Source organism: Dipodomys merriami, unplaced genomic scaffold (assembly GCF_024711535.1).
Source record: "Dipodomys merriami isolate MVZ:Mamm:240054 unplaced genomic scaffold, mDipMer1.0.p SCAF_41, whole genome shotgun sequence".
NCBI classification, from domain to species: domain Eukaryota; kingdom Metazoa; phylum Chordata; class Mammalia; order Rodentia; family Heteromyidae; genus Dipodomys; species Dipodomys merriami.
In genome coordinates this window covers 5,405,154-5,421,195 of record NW_027205715.1, presented here as the reverse complement: position 1 = coordinate 5,421,195, position 16,042 = coordinate 5,405,154, and positions in this window count along the sequence as shown.

Sequence of the window (16,042 nt, the reverse complement as noted above, 5' to 3'; positions counted from 1 at the left end):
ATGGACAATGTAGGCAAAATAAAGACACTGCAATTAAATGGCTACTGAAATTTAACCCCAGAAAAAGTGAAATAAGGGACATGCAAAAACAAAAGTTTCTGGCTAGAGGGAGATGAATTTTGCCACAAAAACAAAGAGAAATAAGTTTTGCATATAACTGTATAATCTTTTCCTATTTAATAGAATCTTTAAAATACAAAGATGTAATTGGTTGTTTAAAAGTAAATAGTAACAATGTATATAGGACAGTAGTAACTGTAGAAAACAACTAAAATAGAAAGGAAGATGAAAGTTTAAACTTTAGGTTTATTACTTGAAAGGTGTTATGTATGAAGTGGTAAATTCACTTCAAGGTTAGACTGGAGATATTAGCACTGAAGATTATAATCCCTAGATGTAAAACTGAAAGTCAAATAAACAGATGAGTCCAAAGCAGGAAATAAAGGAAAATGATAGAATAAAAAATCAATACAAACAACATCAGAAGAAGGATGGGATAAGAACAGAGTAGTCTGACATCACATAGTACGTATTGTTATTATAGCACATTAAAAATTAAAAGACAGATTTGGCAAATCTCAAAATCTTGTGAAGTCTAGTAACATGCTCATGAATAATTTATGATTAACTTAAGATTTAGTAAAAGTAGAAAATGTTAAGAGTGAAGAGTAGCTAAATCATGTAAGGTAAGACTGGAAGTCTGTGTGGGTGTTTAAAATAAAAAGCATAATTTCAATGGTTTCTATTTAAAAAGAATGAAGTTGTACAATCAATTATATAAACTCCACCAAAAAAGTAGTAAAAACTACCTACTTAAATTCAAATAAATAAAAGCAAATAGCAAAAAACAAAGAATAGAAGATGTACCTATAGACAAACACTGGAGAAAAATGAATTCCTTTGTTAGCATGGAAATATTAACCCCTCCCCCCAAAAAGAAAATGATTCAAAATAACCTTAGTAGATTCATAACTTGATTGATCAAGGATGATAAACAAAGGAGAGTAGAATACAATATCAGGATAGAAAGAAGCAGCAATAGAGAAACTGTAATTATGAACAACTTGGTCATTATAAAATCCACTACTCATATAAAAAAAGGATGCATTCATCGAAAAACAATTTAACAGACTTGACACAGGAAGAAACAGTATTTCCTAAAGGTATTGAATTTTTATAATTAACAATATTTTCACAATAAAACTTTCAGGTGCAGATGGCTTTTCTGTGGAATTTAAGGGAACATTCATGGAAGAAGAAGAGTGAATCATGAATTCTTTCAAAACCATTGGAAAGGAAACTCATTTTAATTCGTCTTATGAGGTCAACATAACCTTGACAGCAAAACTAGACAAGGATAAAATCACAAAATAAAATTCCAAACCAGAATATTTATGCACAATTAATAGAATATTTTTATTCTGTTAATATTTTATTCTAGTAAAATCTAGCAATGCTAGACTCGTGTAGCATTTTCAATGAATATAACTGATCACATGAATACAAGGAAAAATAATATGGAAATATCAGTAGGTTTAGAAAAAAGGGTTTGACAAACTGAATTAACATTCATAGTAAGAATTCATAATAAAGTAGGGAGGAGAGGGAACAAAATTTTCTTGGCCAAATAAGGGCATCTATGAAAATCCTATTGCTAACATAACATTAAATTTATCAAAAGACTAGTGATTTCCCTCTGTTGTAAGTGAGATAAAATCGACTGTCCTGACAAGACCTTAACATTGTCATGGAGATCTTCCTGGTACCATGCAGTAACACAAGGACAATGAACTAAGAACATAAGGATGTGAAGTAGAAGATTTAAAAGATATGAAATGTCACATATTTCATAAGTGGGAACCCCAAACAAAGTAAATTCATTTTTGTGCCAGTACTAAGGCTTGTACTCAGGCTCTGGGTATTGTCTGCTAGTGCTCTTCCATTTGAGCCATAGCTCACCTTCTGGCTTTTTCCTGGTTAAGTGGAGATCAGAGTCTCACAGACTTTCCTTGGTGGGCTGGATTTCAACCATGATCCTTAGATCTCTCCTGGAGCTAGGAACTGGATTACTTAATAGCACCAACTACAATAATATTATAAAAATAAGTTTTGTTTATATGAACTAATACTGAGCAATTGACAAATAAACTGAAACTTCCATTTATAGCAGCATCAGAATTGTAAACCTTGTGGAATTACATTGGACAAAAAAATGTTTAAGACTACGATATGAAAAACCATGCAGATCAGAGATTATTTATTTATTTATTTTGTTGGTTGTGAGGCCTGAACTCTGGGCCTGGGCACTACCCCTCAGCTCTTCAGCTCAAGGCTAGTGCTCTACCACTTGAGCCACAGTACCACTTCTGGCTTTTTCTGTTTATGAGGTGCTGAGGAATCGAACCCAGGGCCTCATGTGTGAGAAGCAAGCACTCTATCACTGAGCCACCTTCTTAGCCCAGATCAGAGATTTTTTAAAAAGAGCTAACATTAAGGAAATATTTCATGTTAATAAATTGGAATATACAATATTATTTGTTAGTTAATGTAGGTCTTAACAAAATCTCAAAGGAGAGAGAGAGAGAGAGAGAGAGAGAGAGAGAGAGAGAGAGTGTGTGTGTGTGTGTGTGTGTGTGTGTGTGTGTGTGTGTGTGTGTGTGTGTTTATCTTTAGAGCCAGCGTTTTCTTTGTTCAAGGCCAGTGCTCTATCACTTGAGCCACAGTTCCATTTCAGCGTTTGGTAGTAGAGTAGAGGTAAGTTTTGCAGGCTTTCCTGCCTGGGCTGGCTTTGAACTGCAAGCCTCAGATCTCAGCCTCTTGAGTAGCTAAAATTACAAGCATGAGCCACTAACACCAGGCTTCAAGTGGATTTTTTTGTACAAAAATCCTTCCTTCTTTACTCTTTTCATTTTATTTTTATTGTATGCTTCTTCTCAATATTAACTTCTTATAAAAAGAAAGGTAGGTAGGTATAAGTATTTTGATACATTATTTTATATTACTATAAAAAGTACAAATAATGTATGTACAAATATGACAAACTAAAATAGCATATACTTTTTTTGGGGGGGTCCAGTCATGGGGCCTGAACTCTGGGCCTGGGCGCTATCCTTCGGCTCTTCAGCTCAAGGCTAGTGCTCTACCACTTGAGCCACAGCGCCACTTCTGGCTTTTTTTCTTTTTGCTTATGTGGTGCTGAGGAATCAAACCCAGGGCCTCAGGCATGCAAAGCAAGTGCTCTACCACTGAGCTACCTTCCCAGCCCTAGCATATACATTTTCAAACCCTACCTATTGCTAACATGAAATAGGCATTATGTTTTTCTTACATATAAGTGATAAAATTAAAATATTGACATACTATGTCATTTGCTCCAATTCCCAAGGTATTGAATTAAAAAAAACCCCACAGATTCAAACTCATCAAACACAGAGAGTGGGTATCAATTATATCCAAACACTCTCCATATGGCAGAGTGATCTGTAGGCATGTCACAAAGTCATGCATGGAATTATTATTATGAAGTCAACATTCCTTTTCTCATCAAGTCCAAGGAAATTTAGTTATAATGGAAACATTTACCACAGTTACATTTTCATCATAACTAACACAAGCTAATACTCTGTATAAAATTACTACCATGAATTAACTTTATGTCTGCAGAAAATGGGATTGTAGGTAATTACTGATTTTCATTCAAAATAAAAAAAGCAAATTATCTCCACCAACATAAATGCACCATAAATTGTTTGAGGCATAATAAAGAAATGAATTTCTGAAAGAAATATGGACCAAATCTGCCAAATTATTGTAAATGATAGCCCTTTTGAAATTAGGGCATGTAATTGCAATTGGCAAATGTTATCCTTTTAATGGTTACATTATTTGGGTAGACCAATAATCCTTACCAGTGTGCCATTTCTAGAAGATTGACAGGTCTTATACATTTTAATATCAAAATGCCATCAAATTTATATATAGAATGATTTACTGTTTTCAGTATCAGATTTGTCATAATGAAGTTGTCACCCATGAGTGCAACATAATGACATTTTAATTGAAAGACGATGCTTTGGCAAATCAGAAAGAAGCTATTTTTCTTTGGCTATTTCTGAGTTTGTTGACAATTTTCAACTGTGTATACTTGCAATTCAAAGGACTGTTCCAACATATGGCCTCATGTATTTAATCTTAATGAGTGAAAATAACCTTTACTACATGACATTTTAAATCAAGTGGAATAATCAACCTTATTTCAGCATAGTATTTTATAACAATTACCTATCATATTTTGAATAAGAATGTAACATCTGCATCACAAACTGTCACAGATAATAAAGGTGTGATCATTTTATTGTAAAACTCTCATGTTATCTAATAGAAGGAATCATCTATGTTATACAGTGTTCTCTACCGAACCAGAAGCACCCAATTAAATTGTTTTTATATCAAACTTCCATTGAACTCAGAGTAGGTAACCAGTGAGTAAACTTGCAATGAGAAAACTAGTAAGTGACCACTTTTTTATTTGCATGGTCCTTTAAGAGAAATGGAAGTTAAATTTCTTGTTACTTTACCCCAGAATTCATTTCTGTATGACTTCCCTAAATATATAATATATATATTAAATACATGTATTTATTCATAAGCACATACACATGAAGATGATTGATAGATGAGAGAGAGAAAGCATGAAAGAGATTGTATCATATGCTTAAAGACCATTTAAGAAAATTCCTCTAGGGATGCTGTTTTTAAAAAGTAAATGTATCAGAGGATCTTGAAATATTACACTAAAATGTGAACATGATGCATGTAAGATATCATTGCTCTGATAAAAGCAAAAACTACCATTCCAAGTGTGTATCTCTGAATTGAACAATGGAGGACAAAATGCAAAACTGTGTTCTTGGTATAGCAAACAAGCAGACTATTGGAAAATGTTTTTAATAGGAAAGAAATTTCATGAAGAACTCAAAAGAGACTACGTTGTTCTATTGACTAAATATACAGGAATAGATCTTTATATTTACATACAAATATACATGATCATTTAAGTGTTATATAACCTTTATTTTTAACTATATATAATCTTTGAGTCATGCAACAAGTCCGTTTGTGAGTATAATGCATCTTGATGAGTGATGAGGGCTACCCCTCCCACCATTCTTCTCTATCTCTCCCAATCCCACTCAACCTCTCAAGTTACCTGGTTCCATTCTCACATAAGTACATTGAATATTATGACTGTACTTACCCACCATTCTTCTCTCCCTTTGTCTCTAGCCCTCCCCAAATACATTTAAGTGTTACCTCCTCAGATAAAGCATGTTTAAGCTTCCTATTGTTGGGTCAATTAGTCAGAGTTATACCATTGCAATTCGCCCCTGCCTATACCATAGCTTATCTTGATTTGTGTATATGTGCATAGGACCCCATATATCTTTTCATGTGTGTTTAGACCTCACTACCACATAAGAAATGGGTCTTTCATACTATTTCCTAAAAGTGAAAGACTGATCTCCACATAACACGCCCTTCCTATACTAGAAGCAAAGGCAACTTCTTGGTCTTCAAGGACTGAAAGTCCAGACTGAGATAATACTGCAACCTTTCAGGTGCATCAAATAACATTAATTTCTTCATGAGGAGTTCAGTGCCATGTCAAACTCATAAAATAAGTTGTAGACTTTCCTTCTGTTAATTTATTTTATGTCAAAATTTAATTCTCAGATCCAGCCACAACCCTAAGAGGTGACACTGAGGTGGAAGTTTCCAGCCTGGCACTAGTGGCTCACTAGCTGTAACTTTTGCCACTGAGAAGACAGATCTGAGGATCAAAGTTCAAAGCCAGCCTGAGAAAATGAGACTCTTATCAACAATTAACCAGCAAAAAGCCAGAAGTGGAGATGTGGCTCAAATAATAAAGCTCAAGCCTTGAATGCAAAAACAAGCAAGAATGTAAGGCCCTGAATTCAAGCCCCACTACTAGCACAGGCATGTGAACACATGCCCATGTGCACATACACATGCACAGACACGTGCGAGAATACATACACAGTTTACACATTCTATAATGACAAAGAAATCAAATAGATTTAGAGAAAACTATTTTACTTTTGTAAAGGCAAAAGAATAACTGGGGAAGCTATATACCCATCTATGTTTATTTTCTTTTCCATTTTGGATTGTGTTGATATTGATATGGAGATGTGTCAAATGAACTATGGTAATAATTGCTAAGAATTCTTATTTCCATTTACATGGCAGCTTCTTTATTTGGATGGTTAGACTTACTGATGAAATAATCTCTATTTTACCTAAAGTTACATTCCCAAATCTTTACTATAGAAACATTTGTAAGGTTCAGAAGACTAGACAAACAACTTATTTTAACCTACTTATTTATTTTTATTTTTTATTTTTTTTTCGGTTGTGGGGCTTGAACTCTGGGCTTGGGCTCTGTCCCTGTGCTCTTCAGCACAAGGCGAGCGCTCTACCTCTTAAGCCACAGTACCACTTCCAGTTTCCTAGTGGTTTATTGAAGATAAGAGTCTCACGGACTTTCCTGCCTGGGCTGGCTTTGAACCGTGATCCTCAGATCTCAGTCTCCTAAGTAGCTAGGATTATAGGCTTGAGCCACCGGTGCCCAGCTAAGCTACTTCTTTTTTTAATCATAGTTTTAAAAAGGCTATCCAGAAAGGTAAGAGAAAAGCCTAGACAGGAACAGTTCACAATATCAGGACTAAGTAAATAAAATTATTTGAGCTCCATTTTACTTATTTATGTAACATGGTCAGAAATACACCTACATCAATGTGAAATCAAGAGAGTGGCATAATGTACATAAAACGATTAGCATGATAATAACCACTTCTCCCTGAAGGTCTTTAAAACCAGGACTTTAAAACACAGATATACTTCTGTAGAAGCAAAGGACAGTTGCGGCAAAATATTAAGCTCTAATTCTAACATAGGCCAGAATGTATTTGATTTATAATATTGTTTCTATGGGAATTTTGCTATAAATGAATTTTACATTGTTGGTGTAGTATATTTGATTAAAAAAATACATGAAGCAGAGGTGAAGAACAAGTCAATGCACAATGTCTAACAAGTAATTTAGTTGCTTCTATACATGCAGTAAATATGGAGAGCATCTACCACACATTCATTGGGAACTGTACTCCTTATGTATTTTGCAGTATATTTCACTATGGAATCTCTCCAAGTGGCAACTTTGACTTTATCTTGATCAAAGACTATGATAAAATTATAGAAACTACAAGCTAGTAGATTTCAACTTGACTGGGTTTCTATCTAAAGCAATCTCAGTAAGTTATCCTGAAGAAGTAAAATCAGTAGGAATACATTTAATACATGAATATCACTGGCTTTTATGTTAGGCAATTCTTCCATTATGGTACATAAACCTGATATACAAAGCCTGCATTACTATGTTTCTTTGTGTGAAGTTGAAAACTTCTACTGACTAGGACTTATCTGGCTTGGGTGGGGCTAACACAATACTGGATTCCAAACCCCAGTGCCACAAGTTACTGTCCTTGTCATATGGTTTGAATAAAATTAAGCCTTCTAATTCCCAAACTGGAAAATCTGAGGAGTGTATCTAATCCACAAACTGCTGCAGAAATGGAGGAAGACCTCAGTTCTGTTGATACCCATGTACACAAGCTATCATTTATTAGGCATCTTGCCTGGGCCAGAAGCCATTTGATCATTTTGTTTTCCCTAGAAGCAAAAATAGAATCAAGAAAACAAATAAAAAATGTCAAGGTCCTATTGCTGGTAAAGCCATGATTAGAACTCAAATGCAGCATTCAAACCTACCCTCAATTTAGCAATAAATGAAAATCCTTGTTCATTCTGAGGAAGATAAGTACAAAAATTACCTTTTTATTGCCTCGGAAAATTGACAAATCTTCAAATAATTGTCTTATTCATACTGTGTTTTTATGAGTGCTATAATTTCACTTTCTAAGGCAACATTCATGGCTCACTGTGAACATTTTTGTGTTCTGTTTGACAATTAGGGTTGTCAACAGTTCCATGCATTTCACAATGATGAGGAAAATTCCCCATTACTAGCAGTTTTCCAGGAACAAAATTTTTATAACTTATTCACCAAAATAGAAAAGGCTCTTTCCTTTGAAAACCTATCCGTGACTTTTTGATGGATGACATTGAAGAGTTGCAAAGAAATCTTTCCTGTCATTAACTTTGTCCTTGCAAATTGACATTTCACTGTGCCACGTCAGAATCCCTGACTGAACAAACAGATGCAAGGCATCTCACACATAACACATACATACAACACATGAGCACTACATACAACACACGCATAACACAGACATATAGCATATGACCGGCACTCACACACAGGGAAGGGGAATTGGAAAGATAAATACTACATGGAGTGAACCATCATAGAGGTAAATATTTTAGTACTATAAAAAGAGCTGATAGAACTAGACACTGGTAGTTCACACCTGTAATCCTAGCTACTCAGCAGAGGGCTGTGATGGAAGGATTACGGTTCGTAGCCAGCGCAGTCAGGAAAGTCTTTGAGACACTTATGGCCAATGAACCACCTAAAACCTGGAAGTGAAGTTATGGCTCGAAGAGGTTGAGTACTAGCCTTGAGCAAAAAAGCTCAGAGACAGCATCCAGGCACTGAATTTAAGCCCCATGACAGACAAAAATAAAATAAAATTTTTAAAAAGAACAAACACAAATTAATTCCATTCTCAAAGGGTTAAAGTGAGAAAAGAAACAAATATTTGAATATTTGCCATGTTCCAGAGGTAGTAGACTAGTTAGCTTAAATTCAAACATTTTCCAGTTTATTTCTGCAAAACATAGCTTATTCTTCTTTTTAAGTAGGTATTACTATCATTATATTTTTAAAAAAAGCAGCAAAGTCTTTGGAGAATTTAAGGAGCCTGCTTAAGTCAAAGCTAAAGCAGAATAGATCTGGTATTCAAACGTAAATATATCTGACTTCAAAGCCCTAGCTTATATTCTGATACCAAGCCTTACCCCATCCTCTGGCTGCCCCCAGAGATTTAAGATTTGTAATTGGCTGGTATTCTTCTCTCAGCTGTTTCAATTCTGTTTTCTCTCCTCAGATTTGATTAGGAGGACTCACTGGATTTGGAAACAAGCTTGAAGTCCACCACTCTTATTCTATTTATCTCCACCGTACCCATTCAAGTGAGTTTGGAAAGTGACCAATATTTGGTGTACATTCCTGCAGCTTCATTTCTTTATGAATGATTTTGTTCTAGTTAGCCTGAACCCAATTCTTTGCTTCTGCATTGCAAAATAAGGACAATTCTGCAGATTACCAGGAAATTATTTTATAATGAGAAAGCAGGATCTACCAGGATCAACCTGAATGATAGGCTGTTTACCCTCAAGAAAGAAAGAACAAAAAAAGCCACTGGCATGTGATGGTAAGAAAAATACTCAAGGGGATGCCAAGCAAAGATAAATAACATACATAAAATATCCAGAGGTACTCAGTATAGCACCAGACCCTGGAAGCATTCACTATCCATTTATTTTCTAAAATAAGAAAAATGCAAAGTATGAATTTGTTGTTTTGCGTTCTAATGTTTTGGTGATTACTTTATAATCAAGTTCAATTGACTTTAATGTCAGGCTTACATTCTTTTTGTATCTCCTATCAGCAAATGCACATGTGTTGCAGTCTTGAATGGAGTTAAGTCTTGTCTCTAGAGAAACAAAGTTGTTTGTGACATTTACCTGTACTGTAAATGAGCTCTAAAGCAGAGAAAATAAAAATATTTGTCTTGGATATATTAAAACAGAAATGTAATTTATAGATGTAAAAAATGAGCAAGGTAGAAAATGAAAGATTTTCTATTTGACATAAGAAATTTTTTATTGTTAAGGATAATTTTAAAGAAATGTATTAGTGATCCTTTCCACTTTTTTTTTGGTTGTTATGGGATTTGGTTTTTGTTTTTGCTTTTGGTCAATGCTAGGTTTTGAACTCAGCCTCATGCTCTATCACTTGAGATATGTCTCTAGTTGGGCTTTTTTGTTGGTTTACTAGAAATGGTAGCTTTGAGTCTTCATTATCTGGAGCTCAGCCTATTAAGTAGGTAGGATTATAGGCATGAGCACCCAGGACCTGGATTACATTAAGTTTTAAGGCTTTTATAAATAGTATAATTTCACCAAGATATTTTTCTAAATATTTTCATTGACATGCTAACATGATAAATTGCAACCTAGGAATAAACAAATAAGATACCTTAAGAAGCTTTTATTATACTAGGCTTAAAGGATATCTAATTAAATGGGGAATTGTATAAATGGCACTATTGCTAATTTGGTGACATCTAAGATTGTTGAGTTTCTAATCCGGCAATTTTATGTTTCCTATTTTTTATGTTTCCTATTTTTTACAACTTTAATCCTCATAACTACTCTGCACAGCAGATACTATTAGAAACCAAATTACCCAGAAGAGGAAAGTGAGATTTAAAGTGGTTAAGTTAGTTATTGACTGCTGTATCTTCAGAAAGTGGCTGTCCCAGACAGGATTCACGGCCAGATCCAGATACATTTTGATGAATGCTTCAATGCAGGGACAAAGACTTTCACGGGGCCTCTTATTTTTTCCATATGCTACATGCTGAATCTCTATTTCCTGCTGTGAAAATTCTTCTCTGTAGTAAGCATTTTTAATACTCACAGAATTAACAGGGAATAGGTAGCTCTTAGCAACGTCTCTATCAGAGCTGGTTGATCAGAACAAAAGCTGGTGAGGAGAATATGGTTTAATCTGCCAATTTTACCATTCGAATGAACGAGCCTGAGACTAAGTAGCTCAAAAATACTCAAAGATACCCTTCAGAGAGGGAAGACTACTGAAATCCTCCGGTAAAATTTTTCCAATGCACTTGCAAACATTAAGACAGGAAGACATTCCCCCCCCACCCCACCTCCCCCGAAGCAATTAGTAATCTAAAGAAACATGGCTGACATTTGCAGTATTTACCTCACGTTTGTAAAGCATTTTCATTTACGATTAAAGAGCAGTTGTCAACAGGATTTCCCATCATTTTAACATTAATGACTACTGTTTAATCCTTCCTTAATCACCATGGTTCTCGGCACAAGTGGCTCATGCATGTAATCCTAGCTACTCAGGAGGCTGAGATCTGGAAATCATAGTCTAAAGTCAGCACAGTTAGGAAAGTCCATGGGACTCTTGCCTCCAAGTAACCACCAAAAAGCCATAAGTAGAGCTGCGGATCAAGTAGCAGCATATTAGCCTTAAGCAAAAAAGCTGAGGGACCACACATGCGCACACACGTACACACACAAACACACACACACACACACACACACACAAATCAAGATGGTGTTCACTATGTTGATGTTGTTTTCTTTACAATAAATTTTTACACAGAAAATAAGGGGACTATTTTTTTGCTTAAAAAAAAAGAGAGCTACTACAGAGGTAGTTTATGAGTGACAGATTACAGGATAAAACACCATAATCAGTGAAAATGTATTATTTAGGGAAAGCAAATTCCCTCAGTTTCTGGTGGCTGCACTAATCATTTGAATAAAATAACAGTATGCAAATGCTTGCTGTAGAGTTTGACAAGGCTGTCACTTTCTCTTATCGGACACAACGCTTTATCACAATGCAGTCAAAAGAAAGGAGGAAATGAGGTGGAAAATATTATTATAAGATTTTTTAGGGTACTTTGATAAAAAAAACTAGAGACAGCTGTTAAAACTCCTGTATTTAAGAGCAAATGTGAGTAATGAACCATTAAGTGAAATATGTAAGGCAGGGAAATATTTCTGGCAACACACATGCTCTAACATTTATTTTACTTATGGATAATGATATTAAACAGTAGACTGAACCTCCATGGAGACATTGAGCAGGCAGTGGTTGTGTGCTTGTGAAGAGTTGTGTCTTCACTATTTCTTTTTTTGGGATGGGGGGGTTTCCGGTCGTGGGGCCTGAACTCTGGGCCTGGGAGATGTCCCTCAGCTCTTTAGCTCAAGGCTAGCACTCTACCACTTGAGCCACAGCACCACTTCTGGCTTTTTTCTTTTTGCTAATGTGGTGCTGAGAAATCGAACCCAGGGCCTCAGGCATGCAAGGCAAGCACTCTACCACTGAGCCACCTTCCCAACCCTTCACTATTTCTTTGTATCATTTCCAGGAGCCACCAACCTAGAGCTCAGCTTAACACCTCTTTATCAATGGGCACTTCTGTGGCTTTTCTTTGCTCCTACTTACTGTTTATAGTGGTACCCAATTGATTTTATTATGATCAGTTCCAAACCCTTTTATGTAACTGTACTGCTAATTCAATTGAAACATGAAATGGGTCACAAAAGGGTTTTCAAGTCATTTCCAAAGAAATTGAAAACAACAGCAGAATGATCTCTTGATTTTCCCCCCTGTTGCCTATTTTATTCTCTGGGATAGTTTACTACAGAAAGGGGGCGGGGCCAACAGTGAGAATGCGTTGTGTTGAAAATCGTTGCTAACAATGTTTTTGGGCAAAGAACATGAGTAACAACATGAGTTATATTGATTAGCATGGCACACTCTTCTCCGTGAAAGCTTTATTATTTTTCAGACATTGTCAAGGGAAAACAGAAACCTTTATTTTATATATATATACATATATATATATATATATATATATATATATATATATGTCTATCATTTGGCTAAGCATTTTTCTCCATAGACGGTATGTGGAGGTTGCTGTGGGATAAGTATTTAATACTTCAAAGAAAAGCCCATTGAATTAGCAATATTTATCTGGATGTATATTCTATTCTTTTCATGTATGTTACCATAGGTAAGTGATAAGAAATTCCTTCCATTTGTTTTCTTTCTGAGTAGTTGTTTTTTCCTTAGAAATATGTGGTGGGAGCGAAGCAAAAGGGGAAGATATGGGTGCAGAGTCTGCTAAACCACAGAGAGATCCGAGATGGTAGGATGAAATGAAGATGACCAAAGTGGATGCTTTCCAAAAGCAGGTAAAACACAAGAAAAAGCACCATCAGAGTCTTCGCCGTGGCTTTGCATGGTGAGAAATGAAGATTAGGAAGCAACTCTCACCTGCTATTCACTGGAGCTGCACCTTTTGGCCTACCAGTTAGCAAAACCATCCCTCCTGCTGAGAAGCCCCGGGAGACACAAACACACACACCTTTGGCTTAGACTCCGGATAAACCCTGACCCGCACAGTCTTTCAACGTGACCCTTAGTGGTCAAACTGAGAAGAATCTGGAAAGAAATGTCATTTCAAAATCACAGGCATGTGTCTCTGTTGCAGGGGTTAGAGGCTTAAATGCTCTACTGGGGTAGATTGTCACTTGTTCCTAGAAAACATTTTTAGGTGCACTATGTGACAGTGACTGGCCCCAAGGACAGATGCCACTGTCCTTGCTCATCTGTTGCACACTGCTGACAAGATTGGTGCGTGTTATATAGAGATCGCAAACGATTCTTTTGTGGCTTTATTTTTTGGTAAACCCACACAGAAGCATATATGTGTATGTGCAGGTGTATACATGCACACACATATACATATATACACACCTATACAAATATACACAGACATATGCACACATATGTATATGTGTGTGCACTATCTATATGCATGTATATATGTGTGCATGTATGTATGTATGTATATATATATATATACATATATATATAGTAGCTATAGGGGGCTTCTGTTAACTCCATTAACTAAATCTCCCAGGAGTGATTTTTCATGTGTGTCCTGTCTATGGTCAATTTTCATTCTTACTTCTTCCTAGATATCCTCCCTATTTTTTTTTCTGATCCTTTCCTCACAAACCCATAAGGGATTTACGCTTTGTCTCAGAGTTCTTCTTTCTTCATTCACTGAGTATCATCCATTTTTAGGACCAGCTGTGACTTCCTCACTACAGTAATATTCACTGTTCCTGATATGATAAGAATTTACATAACATGATGATTCTGTCAACACTTCCAGATGAAAGTGCTGCCGTACATGAAAAGAGAAGAGCAAAAGGATAGGAAGGTGGACCAGGGATGGTAAAAGAAGAGGATATTTTTCCTGTAGGAGAAGAGGCTGCCCATTAGCTGTCTCTAGTTGAAGAACATGCTATAGCAAACAGGTTTATTATTGCTTTAAAAAAAAATCCATGCCCTTGATACTCTGTCCCCTGGTAGTAATTCATGCCATTGGCTATGTAGTTCTCTTGTAGAATCAAATTTAGCTTAACAATGTACTCAAGTCAACTTTTCTTGAACACTGCAAAGTGTAATTTTGAAAGAATATCCTTAATCTTATTGTGTATCTAGCCTTTTAAGCAACAGAGTATTGCAGAAATAAATTCCTGCACACTGTAAGTCACATACATTTGTGAAATGTGCTGCCCAAAGAGTCTACTTTCCATTGAGTGTTTTCTGTTCATCATTGTTCACCTACCAAAGCCATGAGCAGGAGCTTCTATATGCTATTTTGAAAATACTTTGTTTTTGCTAAAGCACAAGTTTCTATGCCTTTGCTTAGTCCATTCTAATACAAAGAAAAAAAGAGACCATATCAACATTTCCTAGTTCTATCTATGGAAAAAGTCCGGTTTCTGAACAAGAAAAAAGAGAATAATTGAAAAACCAGATTAAGTGAACAGAACTCATTCATTCATTATATACAAAACAAACAAATGCAGACTAACGGATCTCATTCCATTTACAAAACATTTCCCTGTGCATTTCTTATTCAAATTATTCAAATTAATGAAATAAATAAGGTAAAGGCAAAGGGGCTAACACTCATTATACAGCTCACTAAGTGCAAGGTAATGTGAAATAGTCCTCAGTCCAGTGTTTTCATTTCTGGGATGGTTATGGTTAAGAGATTAGAAGATATTCTCCAATAACAGCTTTTATTTATGGAACACCTCCCATTTGCTACAAGCTAGTGACTCTACATGAATCATTTGAAATGCTCTTAGCTCGATTTTATTATTCCCCTATCATGGATGATGGACTTTAAAATCAGAGAGGTTAAATAGTTCTTCCATCTATAACAGCTGGTTAGTGCCAGACTTTGGAATCAGACTCATCTTCACTTGAGTAATGATTTCATGTTCTCTTCATAACCGTTTTTTGCTCTGAACCTGATATTTTAGGTTTACACGTGTACCTTATTTTTATTTCAAAGATTACCAAGCAAAAAATATCCTCAGAAATATCTTTTTCTGTAGTTTAGGCTTTTGTCACTCACTTTGATGAATTACACTACTCTATGCTCCGTCACTTTTTCTTTGTATGTGTGTGTACCCAAACCAGGGCTCGAACAACTCAGGGCCTCACATTCTCACTCAGCTTTCTTGTTCTAAGCCGGCACTCTATCACTTAAGCCAGATCTCCAGTCCAGCATTTTGCTGGTTAATTAATGAGAGTCTCATGGACTCTTTTTTATCTGGTCTTGGCTTCAAACCTTGATTCTCCAAGTTTCAGCCTCCCAAGAACCTAGGATTATAGGCTGAGCCCCTGCTGCCTGGCTAACATTGCTTTCTCTGTTGAAGCATTTATTCCACAATCATAAGCAAAATTAGTCTTACTGTTTTAACCAGTTATAATCATCATTTTATTTCTAACTTTAGTGTTCTAACAATGTAATATGGCGTCTTAATGACATTTCAGCACTGTCGTTCTTGTACTTAAGACTCAGTTTCTAGTATTGCACATTAAGAACGACAAAAATTGACAGATGTACCATCCATGACAGATGACAACACAAACTTGACCCTGGACAGTTAGATGGCCTTTCATTTGAGCACTGTTGACTTGGTTCTACTTTTCACTTTAGGAGGTGGCTTGGTGGAACCCTCTGAAAAGGTCTGTTTTAAGTCAATGGCCAGGCTGTTTCCAGATAGGACCATTGTTATTCATCCATATAGATACATACATGTGATGTGCTTGTGTGTTTATCCCTTCTCT